Genomic DNA, 12900 nt, shown 5'->3' on the forward strand with positions numbered 1-12900 from the left:
CTTTCTTTCTCTTAAATAAATAAATAAAATATTTTTAAAAATAATGTGATATGACTTCATATAATATATAACATATGCCGGGCATGGTGGCACATACCTTTAATCCTAGCACTCGAGAGGCAGAGGTAGGAGGATTGTCATGAGTTTGAGGCCACCCTGAGACTACATAGTGAATTCCAGGTCATCCTGGGCTAGAGCAAGACACTACCTAAAAACCATCCCCCCACCAAAATATATATATAATATTTTGCTACCTCCTGTCCTTTTTACTATAAGTGCTATACTTTTTTTTTTAATATGGAATTCTTCATGAATTTGTGTGTCATCCTTGCACAGGGACCATGCTAATATCTGTATCATTCCAATTTTTTTTGTTTGTTGGTTCCCCCCTCCCCCCCCCCCCCACGTAGGCTTTTACTCTAGTCCAGGCTGACCTGCAATTCACTATGTAGTCTAAGAGTGGCCTTGAACTCAAGATGATCCTCCTACCTCTACCTCCTGAGTGCTGGGATTAAAGGTGTGTGCCACCATGCCCGGCTCTATCAATCCAATTTTTAGTATATGTGCTGCCTAAGCAAAGACTGCCATATATTTTTTGAAGCAGGATTTTACTCTTTCCCAGGCTGACCTGGTACTCACTCTGCAGCCCAGGCTGGCCTTGAACTCATGCTGATACCTCAGCTTCTTGCTGGCATGAAAGGGGTAGGTCACCACACCTAGCTACCTTTTTTTTTTTTGTCTTAAAGAGTCAATTATAGGGGTTGGGAGGATTTCCCAGTGATTAAGACATTTGCTTACAAAGTCTGCTGACTTGGGTTCAATTACCTAGCAACACACATAAAGTTGGATGGGCATTCATTTGCAGTGGCTAGAGACCATGATGCTTCTCCACACGCACACACATACACACGCACGCACGCACGCATGCACGCAAATAAATAAATTTTAAATCAATTATTGAGGCAGATGTGGTGGCTCACACCTATAATTGTAGCACCCGAGAGGCTGAGGCAGGAGGATTGTGAGTTCTAGACCAGCCTGAGCTACATGGTGAAACCCTGACTCAAACAAAAGGAAAACAAAGACTCCATTGTCTTACCTTGTCTTTTCTATTTACCTGTGGGTTGACGAGCATGCTTGTCGTGCTCCCTGTTCATAGTCGCGGGTGGTAAGCCCCGTCTTCTCGAAGAGGACTCAGCAGCTCTGTAGTGCAGCGCGCTATCCCAAGCAGGCACCGTTAACTGCTGAGCCATCTCTTCAGCCCTGCATTTTCTCAGATTGTTTGAAAAGGTCTGTATTTTACTCTCATTTCTGAAGGATGTTGCTGGGTATTACAGTTTATGATTTGTTTTGTTTTGTCACCACAAGTATCTTTCCCCTGTCCGTTGACTTCTGGCTTATATTCTTTTACTTTTTCTTCTCACTCTCGCTCTAGCCCAGGTTGACCTGGAATTCACTATGTAGTTTCAGGGTGGCCTCAAACTCACAGCAATCCTCCTACCTCTGCCTCCTGAGTGCTGCACCACACCTGGCTTTGGTTTGTGTACTTTCTGACAAGTAGTGTGAATAAATGGGCTGAGGAGATGGCTCAGGGGTTAAAGGCGCTTACTTGCAAAACTTACTGGCCCAGGTTCCGGTTCCCATGGAAAGCCAGATATAAATTGGCATGTGTGTCTGGCATTCATTCCAATGGAAAGAGGTCCTGCATGTAATTGTGTACACATACACATGCAATATTCTCTCTTTAGCATTATTTGCCCTGAAATTTTATGATGATGTACCTTGTGTCCACTCATTTGCCCTTTACTATGTTTATTATAATAATAGTTTTGTTTAAACCTCTCAAAGTGTTTATGATCATTAAATGTCGTTGTTGGGAAGCCAGACATGGTGGCGAGTGTCTGTAATCCCAGCACTAGATGGATTAAAGCAGATTGCTATGAGTTCAAGACCAGTCTAAACTACATAGTGGTTTCTAAGGCAAACTGGGCTGGGATGAGACCCTGTCACAAATAAACCAGCAGTCCTCATTGCTGATGCTATTGGCCCATTCCTGAGTCAGTTTCTAGTTACTGTTACTTCTCTTGGTATTGATCACATTTTTCTGCTTCTTGACACATCTAGTTAATTTTTGTTGGTATTGGGCTTTGTGGTTTTTGTGTAGCTGAGAGCTAGATTGTGTTGGACTTTGTTCAGAAGACAAGTTACTTGTAGAACAGCATGATCCTTTTGAAACTACTTTTTTTTTTTTTCGAGGTAGTGTCTCAGTCTAGCCTATGCTGACCTGGAATTCACTATGTAGTCTCAGGGTGGCCTCAAACTCATGGCGATCCACCTACCTCTGCCTCCCAAGAGCTGGGATTAAAGGCATGCACCACCACACCCAGCTTGGAACTTTTTTGGGGTGTGGGGGATAGGTTTAGAGCAGTCTTTCTGCTAGGCCTAGTTTAGTGCTACTGCTAATGGTGAGTGCTCTGAATAAAGAAGTTTTCCGTTTTGCTTGGTTAAAGCTTAGGTACTTCCCAGTCCTAAGTGAGCTCAGAGAATTGCTCCCATTGAGGTCCTTGGTGTTTTACTGTCTGTCTACCCTGGCTGGTTTAGACCCCACACAGGCAATGTTAGCGTTGAGCAATACTCTGCAGAGTTCGGAAGCTTTTCTCCGCCCGTCCCCCCCCCCCCTTCTCTGATGACTGTCACTGACTCCAGCTACCCTGCCTCTCAAAGTCACTATGTCTCTTCAGCCCAGCATGACCTCCCTGTTCACCCCATTCGTTTTCCTTTTCCAAGGAGCCTTTGCTGCTCTGCCCACTTGCCAGCAACTGAAAAGAATCATTTTGCTCCTAGCTTTCAATTTCTCCATCATAGCCTGTGTAGTAGTGCACACTTTTAATCCTAGCATTTGGGAGGCTGAGATAGGAGGACAGCTGTGAGTTCAAGGCCAACTTGAGTGAGTTTAGAGTCAGCCTTGGCTACAGTGAGACCTTGCCTCAAAACAAAAATGCAATTTCTTGATTGTACCTATCAGTGAAATCTCTAAGCTCCCTTAAATATTACACTATGTTCTGAATGACCCAGATGAATGCTTTGAATGTCTCACTGTTCACAGACCCTTCCCTCCTGTACATTAGCTATTCAGATTGTTCACTTATTTTGACATTTAGATGGGCTTTCATTTCATATCCAATCTTCCTCCCTCCTCTTAATCCCCCTTATCTCATGTAGTCCATGCTAATCTCAAACTCAATATGTAGCTAAGGATGCCTAGCTTACATTAAAAAAAAAATAGTTTATTTATTTATTTGAGAGAGGGAAAGAGGCTGAGCAAGTGAGAGAGAGAGAGAGGGAGAGAGAGAGAGACAGAGAGAATGGGTGCACCAGGGCTTCCAGCCATTGCAAACGAACTCCAGATGCATGTGCTATCTTATGCACCTGGCTTACATGGGTACTGGGGAATCGAACCAAGCTCCTTAAGTGCCTTAACCACTTAGCAATCTCTCCAGCCCCTAGCTAACATTTTTGTATTCTTTTAAAGTAAGTTACTAAAAAGTATCTCTTCTGTTTCCTGACCTTTCTCCTGCATTCAAAGACTCATTTATAAAGGTTTGGCTCCATAATCTCAAAACAGCAAGAAAATTGAAACACAAAGCTCTTAGATTTTTGCATTTTGTCCTTTTAACTGTCTGCTTGGTCCCTATGACTTTTTTTTTTTTTTTAAGGTAGGGTTTCACTCTAGCTCAGGCTGACCTATGACTATTTTAGGCCATGTTCATGAGGAGATGAGCCTATCTTTGTCCTATATAAAAGAAGAATAAATATACACATCTGAAGAGAGTTAATAGTCTCCTTTGGGTACTAGTTAGATGTGGAGCTCATGAATTTCATTGTTTCTTCTTGTCTTCTAAGATGCAAATCTTTTAGTTGCTATATGTAAACAAGTGCTAAAAATATCTCAGCAAGCCTTTGAACCTGGCTGCTCAAAGATCACCAAGTATGTCTGCCTAGATTGTTTTGGACCGTTATCTAATGAGTGCACATTGCACAATTAATCTGAATTTATGCAGTTGAAATTTGTCACGAACTTGAGCACACCTCCAGAGGGTATTCAAATGGAACAAACCTGGTATCTAAGAAATGGAATTTGTAGTTGATGTATATGAGAAATATAGTGCCTTTTTTTTTTTTTTTTTTTTTTTTTTTGGTTTTGCAACAAGGGTCTCACTCTAGCCCAGGCTGACCTGGAATTCACTATGTAGTGTCAGGGTGACCTCAAACTCACAGCACTCCTCCTGCTTCTGCCTCCCAAGTGCTGGGATTAAAGGTGTGCGCCACCACGCCTGTCTATAAAGTGTCTGTTCTCTCACTCTTTCCCTGATTTGCTCATTTTTGTACAGGATACACCCTCACCCGAGGAAAACAATCTACCTTTCAGGTACTTGGCCCAGAATGAGCGCCTCAGCTGTCAGTGCCAGCCACAGACTTGTCTGAACCAATGGTTCTTCTGTAGCTGCTCTGTGAGGGGTCCTGCACTCTGAATTAGCTACCACAGCAATATTCTGTGGAAAAAGTGGCAGTCAAATGAGCGGAGACCATGAGCCCCTTCAGGAGTAGCAACATCTCTACTTTGCTACTCATTGGTCACTTCACTTATCAGTTATGCATCTGACTCGACTCAGCTCCAGTCCCAACTCTGTCTGTGCTTGATTTCTCAGTTTTCTTTCCTTCCTTCCTTTCTTCCTTCCTTCTTTCTTTCTTTTTTTGTTTTTTTGAGGTAGGGTCTCACTGTAGCTCAGATTGACCTGGAATTCACTATGTAGTCTCAGGCTGGCCTTGAACTCATGGCAATCCTTCTACCTTTGCCTCCCAAGTGCTGGGATTAAAGGCATGTGCCAGTAAACCCAGCTAATTCCCTGGTTTTCTTGCTTGCTTCCTTTTTTTTTTTTTTTGAGGTATGGTTTCACTCTAGCGCAGACTGACCTGGAATTCACTATGTATCTTCAGGGTGGCCTTGAACTCACAGCAGTCCTCCTACCTTTGCTTCCCAAGTGCTAGGATTAAAGGTATGTGCCACCATGCCTGGCCTTCCCCAGTTTTCTTGTTGGCATCACAGAGTCAGGGCTTGGCTCTGAGGGCTTCAGGAACCCATGAGAGTGCTGAGAACAGTGCTGGGTGTTAGACTGTCAGGGCAACTCTAATCTTACCATGTGACACTGATGAGAGATTCCTTTCCTTTTACGTTGGGCTTGTGTTACTAAATTAATTCTGCAAGAATGTTGAGTGTTTATTGTTTCTTAGGACTCTATTAGGTAGTGTGAAAAATTCCTAACACCAGCTTTCTTCCTTCGAAATTCTAAGTACCAATTAATGACCAACTTCTGTAAGGAAATAAGTGGTGGCGGTGGTAGTAGGAGTATATTGCCCTGGAAGAGGCCTGCCAGCAGAATTACAGGGAAGCCTGTAGAGCACAGGTGTCTTCCAGAGATGGAAAGCCTGGGGAGAGCTTGCTTGTTTATGGAGGGCTTGAAAGGAAAGCCATGGAACTGAAGGAATTTCCCCAATTTTAGGCCCTGCACTAAAAAAATAGTACTGACAGTTTCAGTTTTTAAGCACTTGTGTATTAGCACTGTGCTTTGGTACCTTACAGTCATTACCTTATTTAGTCCTCAGAACCCTCTCTTTAATGAAACTCCTCCCCACTCTCTCTCTTTGGGGTAGGGTCTCTAACAAAAGCTGACCTGGAATTCACTGTGCATCCCAGGCTGGCCTTGAACTCATGGTGATCCTTTTACCTCTGCCTTCTGAATGCTGAGATTTAAGGCCAGCAGCACTACACTTGGCTCCCATTTGATTTGTTTTTTTGGCCTTCACTTTTTTTTTTTTTTAAATAAGTAGATTTTAGCCGGGCTTGGTGGTGCACGCCTTTAACCCCAGCACTCGGGAGGCAGAGGTAGGTGGGTCATCGTGAGTTCGAGGCCACCCTGAGACTACAGTGTGAGTTCTAGGTCAGCCTGGGCTAGAATGAGACCCTACCTCAAAAAAACAACAAAAAATAGGTAGATTTTATTACTTAAGCTCAGGTCATTTTAAAAATATTTATTTATTTATTTGACAGAGAAAGAGGGAGAGGGAGAGAATGGCACGGTAAGGTCTCTAGCCACTGCAGTCAACACGTGTGCCCCCTTGTGCATTTGGCTAATGTGGGTCCTGGGGAATCAAACCTGGGTCCTTTAGCTTTGCAGGCAAACGCCTTAACTGCTAAGCCTTCCCTCCATTTCTGATTTGATTCTTTAAAAATCTTTTATTTATTTATTTTTAAAAGATTTTATTTTATTTATTTATTAGACAGAGAGAGATAAAGTGAGAATGGGAATGCCAGGGCCCCTAGCCACAGTAAATGAACTCCAGACACATGAGCCTCCATGTGTATCTGGCTTACTTAGGACCTGGAGAATTGAACTAGGTCCTTAGGCTTCCCAAGCATGCACCTTAACTGCTAAGCCATCTCTCCAGCCAGCCCTTATTTATTTATTTATTTATTTAAGAGAGAAAGAAAGAATGGGCACATCAGGACCTCCAGCTGCTGCAAATACTCCATGCATGCCCAGCCTTGTTCATCTGGATTATGTGGGTACTGGGGAATCAAACCTGGGTCCTTTGGCTTTATAGGCAAGCGCCATCTCCCCAGCCCTGATTTTTTTTTTTTTTATTTGATTTGAGACAGGGTGTCACTCTAGCCTACGCTAGCCTCAAACTCATGGTGATCCTTTTTCCTCGACTTAGTGCTGGGATTAAAGATGTTTGCTGCCATGCCTGGGTTTGTTATTCCCATTTTAGAGATGAGAAAACTGAAGCTTATCCTGCTGCTAATTGGTGAAGATAGGTATGTGTCTAGGTGGCTGACTCTAGAGCCATACTTTTTATTTATTTATTTATTTTTATTTTATTTTATTTTATTTATTCATTTGACAGAGAAAGAGGGGGAGAGAGAGAGAATGGGCGTGCCAGGGCCTCCAGCCACTGCAAATAAACTCCAGATATGTGTACCCCCTTGTGTATCTGGCTAACGTGGGTCCTGGGGAATCAAACCTGGCTCCTGTGGCTTTGCAGGCAAACGCCTTAACCACTAAGCCATCCCTCCAGCCCCTTATTTTTTAATTTTATTTTTCATGGCAGGGTCTCACTTTAGCTCAGGCTGACCTAGAATTTACTATGTAGTCTCAGGGTATCCTTGAACTCATGGTGATCCTCCTACCTCTGCCTCCCAAATGCTGGGATTAAAGATGAGCACCACCATACCCAGCTTGGAGCCATACTTTTATACTTTAAAAAAAAATTGGTTTTTTGAGGTAGTGTCTCACTCTAGCTCAGGCTTACCTACAATTCACTTTGTAGTCTCAAGGTGGCCTCAAACTCATGGGGATCCTCCTGCCTCTGCCTCTGCCTCTGCCTCCCAAGTGCCGGGATTAAAACATATGCCACCATGTCCGGCTCTAAATTTTTTTTTTCTTTTTGTTTTTTTGAGGTAGTGTTTCACTCTAGCTCAAGATGACCTGGAATTTACTATGTAATCTCAGGGTGGCCTCAAATTCACGACAGTCCTCCTACCTTTTGCCTCCCAAGTGCTGGGATTAAAGGCATGTGCCACTATGCCTGGCAAAAATATTTTTAATTAATTAATATTTTTATTTTATGATTTTTCAAGGTAGGGTTTCATTCTAGCCCAGGCTGACTTGGAATTAGTCTCAGGGTGGCATTGAACTCATGAAAATCCTCCTACCTCTGCCTCCCAAATGCTAGGTTTAAAGGTGTGCACCACCATGCCCCGGTTAATTTATTTATCTTGAGAGAGAAGCAGAGAGAGAATGGGTGTGTGAGGAACTTTAGCTCCTGTGAATGAACTCCAGACATGTGTGCCCCTTGTGCACATATGCAACACTGCATGCTTTTGTCACTGTGTCTGTCTTATGTGGGATCTGGAGACTTGAACATGAATTCTTAGGTTTCACTGGCAAGTGCCTTAGCCACTAAACCATATCTCCAGCCACCACCACGCCCAGTTTATGCAATACTGGGGATAGAACCAGGGCATTGTGCATACTAGGCAGGCAGTCTACTATCTGGCTCTCCTAGAGCCAAAATCTCAACCACTATGCTACCTTCAAAATGCTAACTGTTAGCTGGGTGTGGTGGCATATACCTTTAATCCCAGCACTTGGGAGGAAGAGGTGGGAGGATCACCGTAAATTCAAGGTCAGCCTGAGACTAGAGTGAATTCCAGGTCAGCCTGGGCCAGAATGAAACCCTACCTCGATAAACAACACAAAACACAAATACTAGCTGCTAGTTGAAACTCTTCAATACCCAGGCACAACTAGACCCAGCAACCAAGGCCTCTATTTAAATATCTTTACAGTGCTCATTAATATTTTACCCTGTCCTAAATTTGGAAAAATAAATAGTAAATATGAATTCTGGGAGAATTGGTGTTTGCTTCCCTTTCATCAGAATCTCCTTCCCAAACTGTGCAGTACCTACCTAATTATGAGAATGGCACTGAGAGGCTTTCTGAAGGTTGGTGAAATTGCAATGTTAAGTGCAGGCCTCCATTGATTGTTTCTGGAGAAGAGGGTTGTGCGTCATTGGAAAACATACAATGAGTTCTGAGGAGAGTCTAGTTTAGGAAAGTAAGGGAACTGTGGTAGGCTAGTGAAGATCAGACCTATTTCTCTTAAGTTTCTTACCAAAGTTTATAGATCATTTCAGTCTTGTAACAACCCAAAGGATGTAAAACTTTTTTTTTAATCCCATAAAACTTGTGTTTCTTGGTGTTTTATTTTTTCTCAATTTTTATTAACATCTTCCATGATTATAAAAAATATCCCATGGTAATACCCAACCCCCCACTTTCACCTTTGAAATTCCATTTTCTATCATATCCCCTCCCCATCTCAATCTGTCTTTTATTTTGATGCCATGATCTTTTCCTCCTCGTATGATGGTCTTGTATAGGTAGTGTCAGGCACTGTGATGTCATGGATATCCAGGCCATTTTATGTCTGGGGGGAGCACGTTGTAGGGAGTCCTGCCTTTCCTTTGGCTCTTACATTCTTTCCACCACCTCTTCCGCATTAGACTCTGAAGGTATGATCGAGATATTACTCAGTACTCCAGTCACTTCTTTCCAGAACCATGATACCTTCTGAGTTGTCCCAAGATCACTGCCATCTGAAAAGAGAAGATTCTCTACCAAAAGTGAGAGTAGCATTATTATAAGGGTATGAATATTAAGAGAAGTGCTTACTGGGCAGTTTGATAAGCATAGTATATACATTCATCCACACATCAGCAGATGTTACACCCCTAGGGCTCATGACTACCCCTGTTTTACGTTTTCAGTATCAGGGATGTATTTCCTTCACATGGAGCAGCCCTCCAGTCCAATTGAAGGGCAATTGGTTTCCACCATGATAGACGTGCCACTATTGCACCCGCTGGCTTATTTGGCCTGGCTGGCCAATTATAAGGCTTGCAGTGTCCACTGATGATTATCTTCACTGGTGGTATCTCTTTCTCCCATTGAACTACATGTAGAATGGCTTCTTCTAGCTTTCTGTCAGCTGGTCTACATGGAGAAGGTTATCAGCTCAGTTCCAGCAGGATTTCTCAGTGGCCTTGCGGCCCAAGGATGTGGAGTCTTCAGCATTAGGGTCTTACCATCTATTCCTGGTGGGAAACCAAGGGCCTTGGCAATGGCCTATAATGTTTTGGTGGCATCAGGGACCTCCCTGGCCAACAACTCATTGGAGGTATCCCATCCCTGGCACTGAAAATTTTCTAACAACAATCTATGGCTCCTGAGTGTTCCATTGTCTGAAACCGGAGGATACCATATGATTTATTTGCATCCTCTTAGATTTTTTTTTCTTTTTTTAAAAATTTTTATTTATTTGAGAGCGACAGACACAGAGAAAGACAGATAGAGGGAGAGAGAGAGAATGGGTGCGCCAGGGCTTCCAGCCTCTGCAAACGAACTCCAGACGCGTGCGCCCCCTTGTGCATCTGGCTAACGTGGGACCTGGGGAACTGAGCCTTGAACCGGGGTCCTTAGGCTTCACAGGCCAGCGCTTAACCGCTAAGCCATCTCTCCAGCCCTCCTCTTAGATTTTGATTAGCCCTCTGTCCACCTTTCCTTTACTCAATCTCTTGTTATTATTAAGTAGAAACTTTGTATGGACACACCGTGTGTGTGTGTGTGTGTGTGTGTGTGTGTGTGTGTGTGTGTGTATTTTGTTTGTTTGAGGTAGGATCTTGCTCTAGTTCATGCTGACCTGGAATTCCCAAAGTGGCAGGATCTTACTCTAGCCCAGGGTTAGATTTATTTATATCCTCTTAGATTTTGATTAGTCCTCCCTCCACCTTTCCTTTACTCAGTCTCTTCCCCTGACCTCATTTTGGGCCTTTTCATGCCCGTTAATCTATTCTTCTACTTACATGTATACAATACCATCCTATTAAGTACCTTCCTCCCTTCCTTTCTCTTCCCTTGATATCTCTCTCTCTTTTTTTTTTTTTTTTTTTTAAGCTTACTACCCTTTGCTACTGAGTTTTTTCCTTCTCACACAGAAGCCCAATCATCTGTAGCTAGGATCCACATATGAGAGAGAACATGCGGTGCTTGGCTTTCTGGGCCTGTGTTATCTCACTTAGTATAAACCTTTCCAAATCCATCCATTTTCCTGCAAATTTCATAACTTCATTTTTCTTTACCACTGAGTAGAACTCCATTGTATAAATGTGCCATGTCTTCATTATCCACTCATCAGTTGAGGGACATCTAGGCTGGTTCCATTTCCCAGCTATTGTGAATTGAGCGGCAATAAACATGGTTGAGCATGTACTTCTAAGGAAATAAGATGAGTCCTTAGGATATATGCCTAGGAGTGCTATAGCTGGATCATATGGTAGATCAATTTTTAGCTGTCTTAGGAACTTCCACACTGATTCCCACAATGGCTGGACTAGATTTCTTTTCCACCAACAGTATAGAAGGGTTCCTCTTTTCCCACATCCCCGCCAGCATTTATGATCATTTGTTTTCATGATGGTAGCCCATCTGACAGGAGTGAGATGGAATCTCAGCATAGTTTTAATCTATATTTCCCTGATGATTAGGGAGGTAGAACTTTTTTTTAGATACTTATTGTAAGTATATATTTATATATTTGCCATCCATATTTCTTCTTTTGAGAACTCTCTATTTAGTTCCATATCCCATTTTTAATTGGGTTGTTTGATTTCTTATTTTTTAATTTTTGAGTTCTTTGTATATCCTAGACATTAATCCTCTATCATGTGTATAGCTGGCAAAGATTTTTTTCCCATTCTATAGGTTGCCTCTTTGCTTTATTCACAGTGTCCTTTGCAGAACAAAGTCTTTGTAATTTCATGAGGTCCCAGTGATTAATCTGTGGTTTTATTGCCTGAGCAATTGGGGTTGTATTCAGAAAGTCTTTGCCAAGACCAATATGTTGAAGGGTTTCCCCTACTTTTTCCTCTAGCAGTTTCAGAGTTTCAGGCCTGATGTTAAGGTCTTTAATCCATTTGGACTTAATTCTTGTGCATGGAGAGAGAGAAGGATCTACTTTCATCCTTCTACAGATACATATCCAGTTTTCCCAGCACCATTTGCTGAAGTGGCTGTCTTTTCAATTCCCCAGTGCCCATGTAAAGCTAGATGCACAAAGTGGCGCATGTTTGGAGTTTGTTTGTAGCGGCTGGAGGCCCTGGTGTGCCTGTTCTCTCTCTGTCTATCTGTCTTTATCTCTTTCTGCTTTCAAATGAAAACATAAAAATTTTTTTAAAAAACCCCAAAATAAGCCGGGTGTGGTGGTGTATGCCTTTAATCCCAGCACTCGGGAGGCAGAAGTAGGTTTGGTGTTTTTTGTTTTGTTTTGTTTTGTTCGATGTAGGGTCTCACTCTAGCAGAGGTTGACCTGGAATTCACTATGGAGTCTCAGGGTGGCCTCGAACTCACGGCAATCCCCCTACCTCTGCCTCCTGAGTGCTGGGATTAAAGGCATGCGCCACCACGCCCGGCCAAAAGTAGGAGTTTTTTAATACAAGGTCTCATGTAGCCCAGGCTGGCCTTGAATTTAGTATATAGCTAAGGATGACCTTGAACTTCTGCACTTCTTGCCTCTACCACCTGAGTGCTGGTATTATAGGCATTTACCATGTCGTACAGGTTCCACAGTTTTGGAGATCAGACCCAGGGCCTCTTGCATGCTAGGTTAGCCTTCTACCCACTCATCCCAGGCCCTGAAGCAGGGTAGAGGGGTCTGTATCTTCTGTGGCTGGAAACTGACAAGCCCTTGAGCCCTGAGGCTCCTGATAGTCATTAAAGCTCAAACCAAGCGTCTTCAGGTTACCTTTCTTGTTCTCATACTTCTGTTTCCTAAGAGGACTGAGTTAGAATTCCTTGAATGCTTGGTATCTGAAGACCAAGTTTAACCTATGTAGTAAACAGCCTCAGGTGGCTGAGATGAACTTCTAAACCAGGCACAGTTATGGAGGAAGGGTGTGGTGGTTTGATTCAGGTGTCCCCCATAAATTTAGGTGTTCTGAATGTTAGGTTCCCAGCTGATGGAGATTTGGGAATTAGTCCCTCCTGGGGGCAGTGTATTGTTGGGGGCGACCTTATGGGTATTATAGCCAGTGTCTCCTTGCCAGTATTTGGCACACTCTCCTGTTGTTATTGTCTACTTTATGTTGGCCAGAGGGTGATGTCCACCTTCTGCTCATGCCATCGTTTTCCATGCCATCATGGAGCTTCTCCTTTGAGCCTGTAAGCCAAAATAAACCCTATGTTCCCGAAAGCTGCTCTTGATCGGGTGATTTCTGCCA

General features: G+C 43.0%; 1 protein-coding gene and 1 pseudogene across 3 annotated transcripts in view; one reads left to right on the forward strand and one right to left on the reverse strand.

Annotated features, from left to right (window-relative positions):
* The window catches only part of Armh3 (armadillo like helical domain containing 3), a 260564-nt gene that overhangs the window by 235735 nt on the left and 11929 nt on the right, over positions 1-12900 (forward strand). The gene's annotated exons all lie outside the window — the stretch shown is intronic.
* On the reverse strand, positions 292-376 carry LOC123458341 (annotated as a pseudogene).

This window comes from Jaculus jaculus, chromosome 1 (genome assembly GCF_020740685.1).
Source record: "Jaculus jaculus isolate mJacJac1 chromosome 1, mJacJac1.mat.Y.cur, whole genome shotgun sequence".
NCBI lineage: Eukaryota > Metazoa > Chordata > Mammalia > Rodentia > Dipodidae > Jaculus > Jaculus jaculus.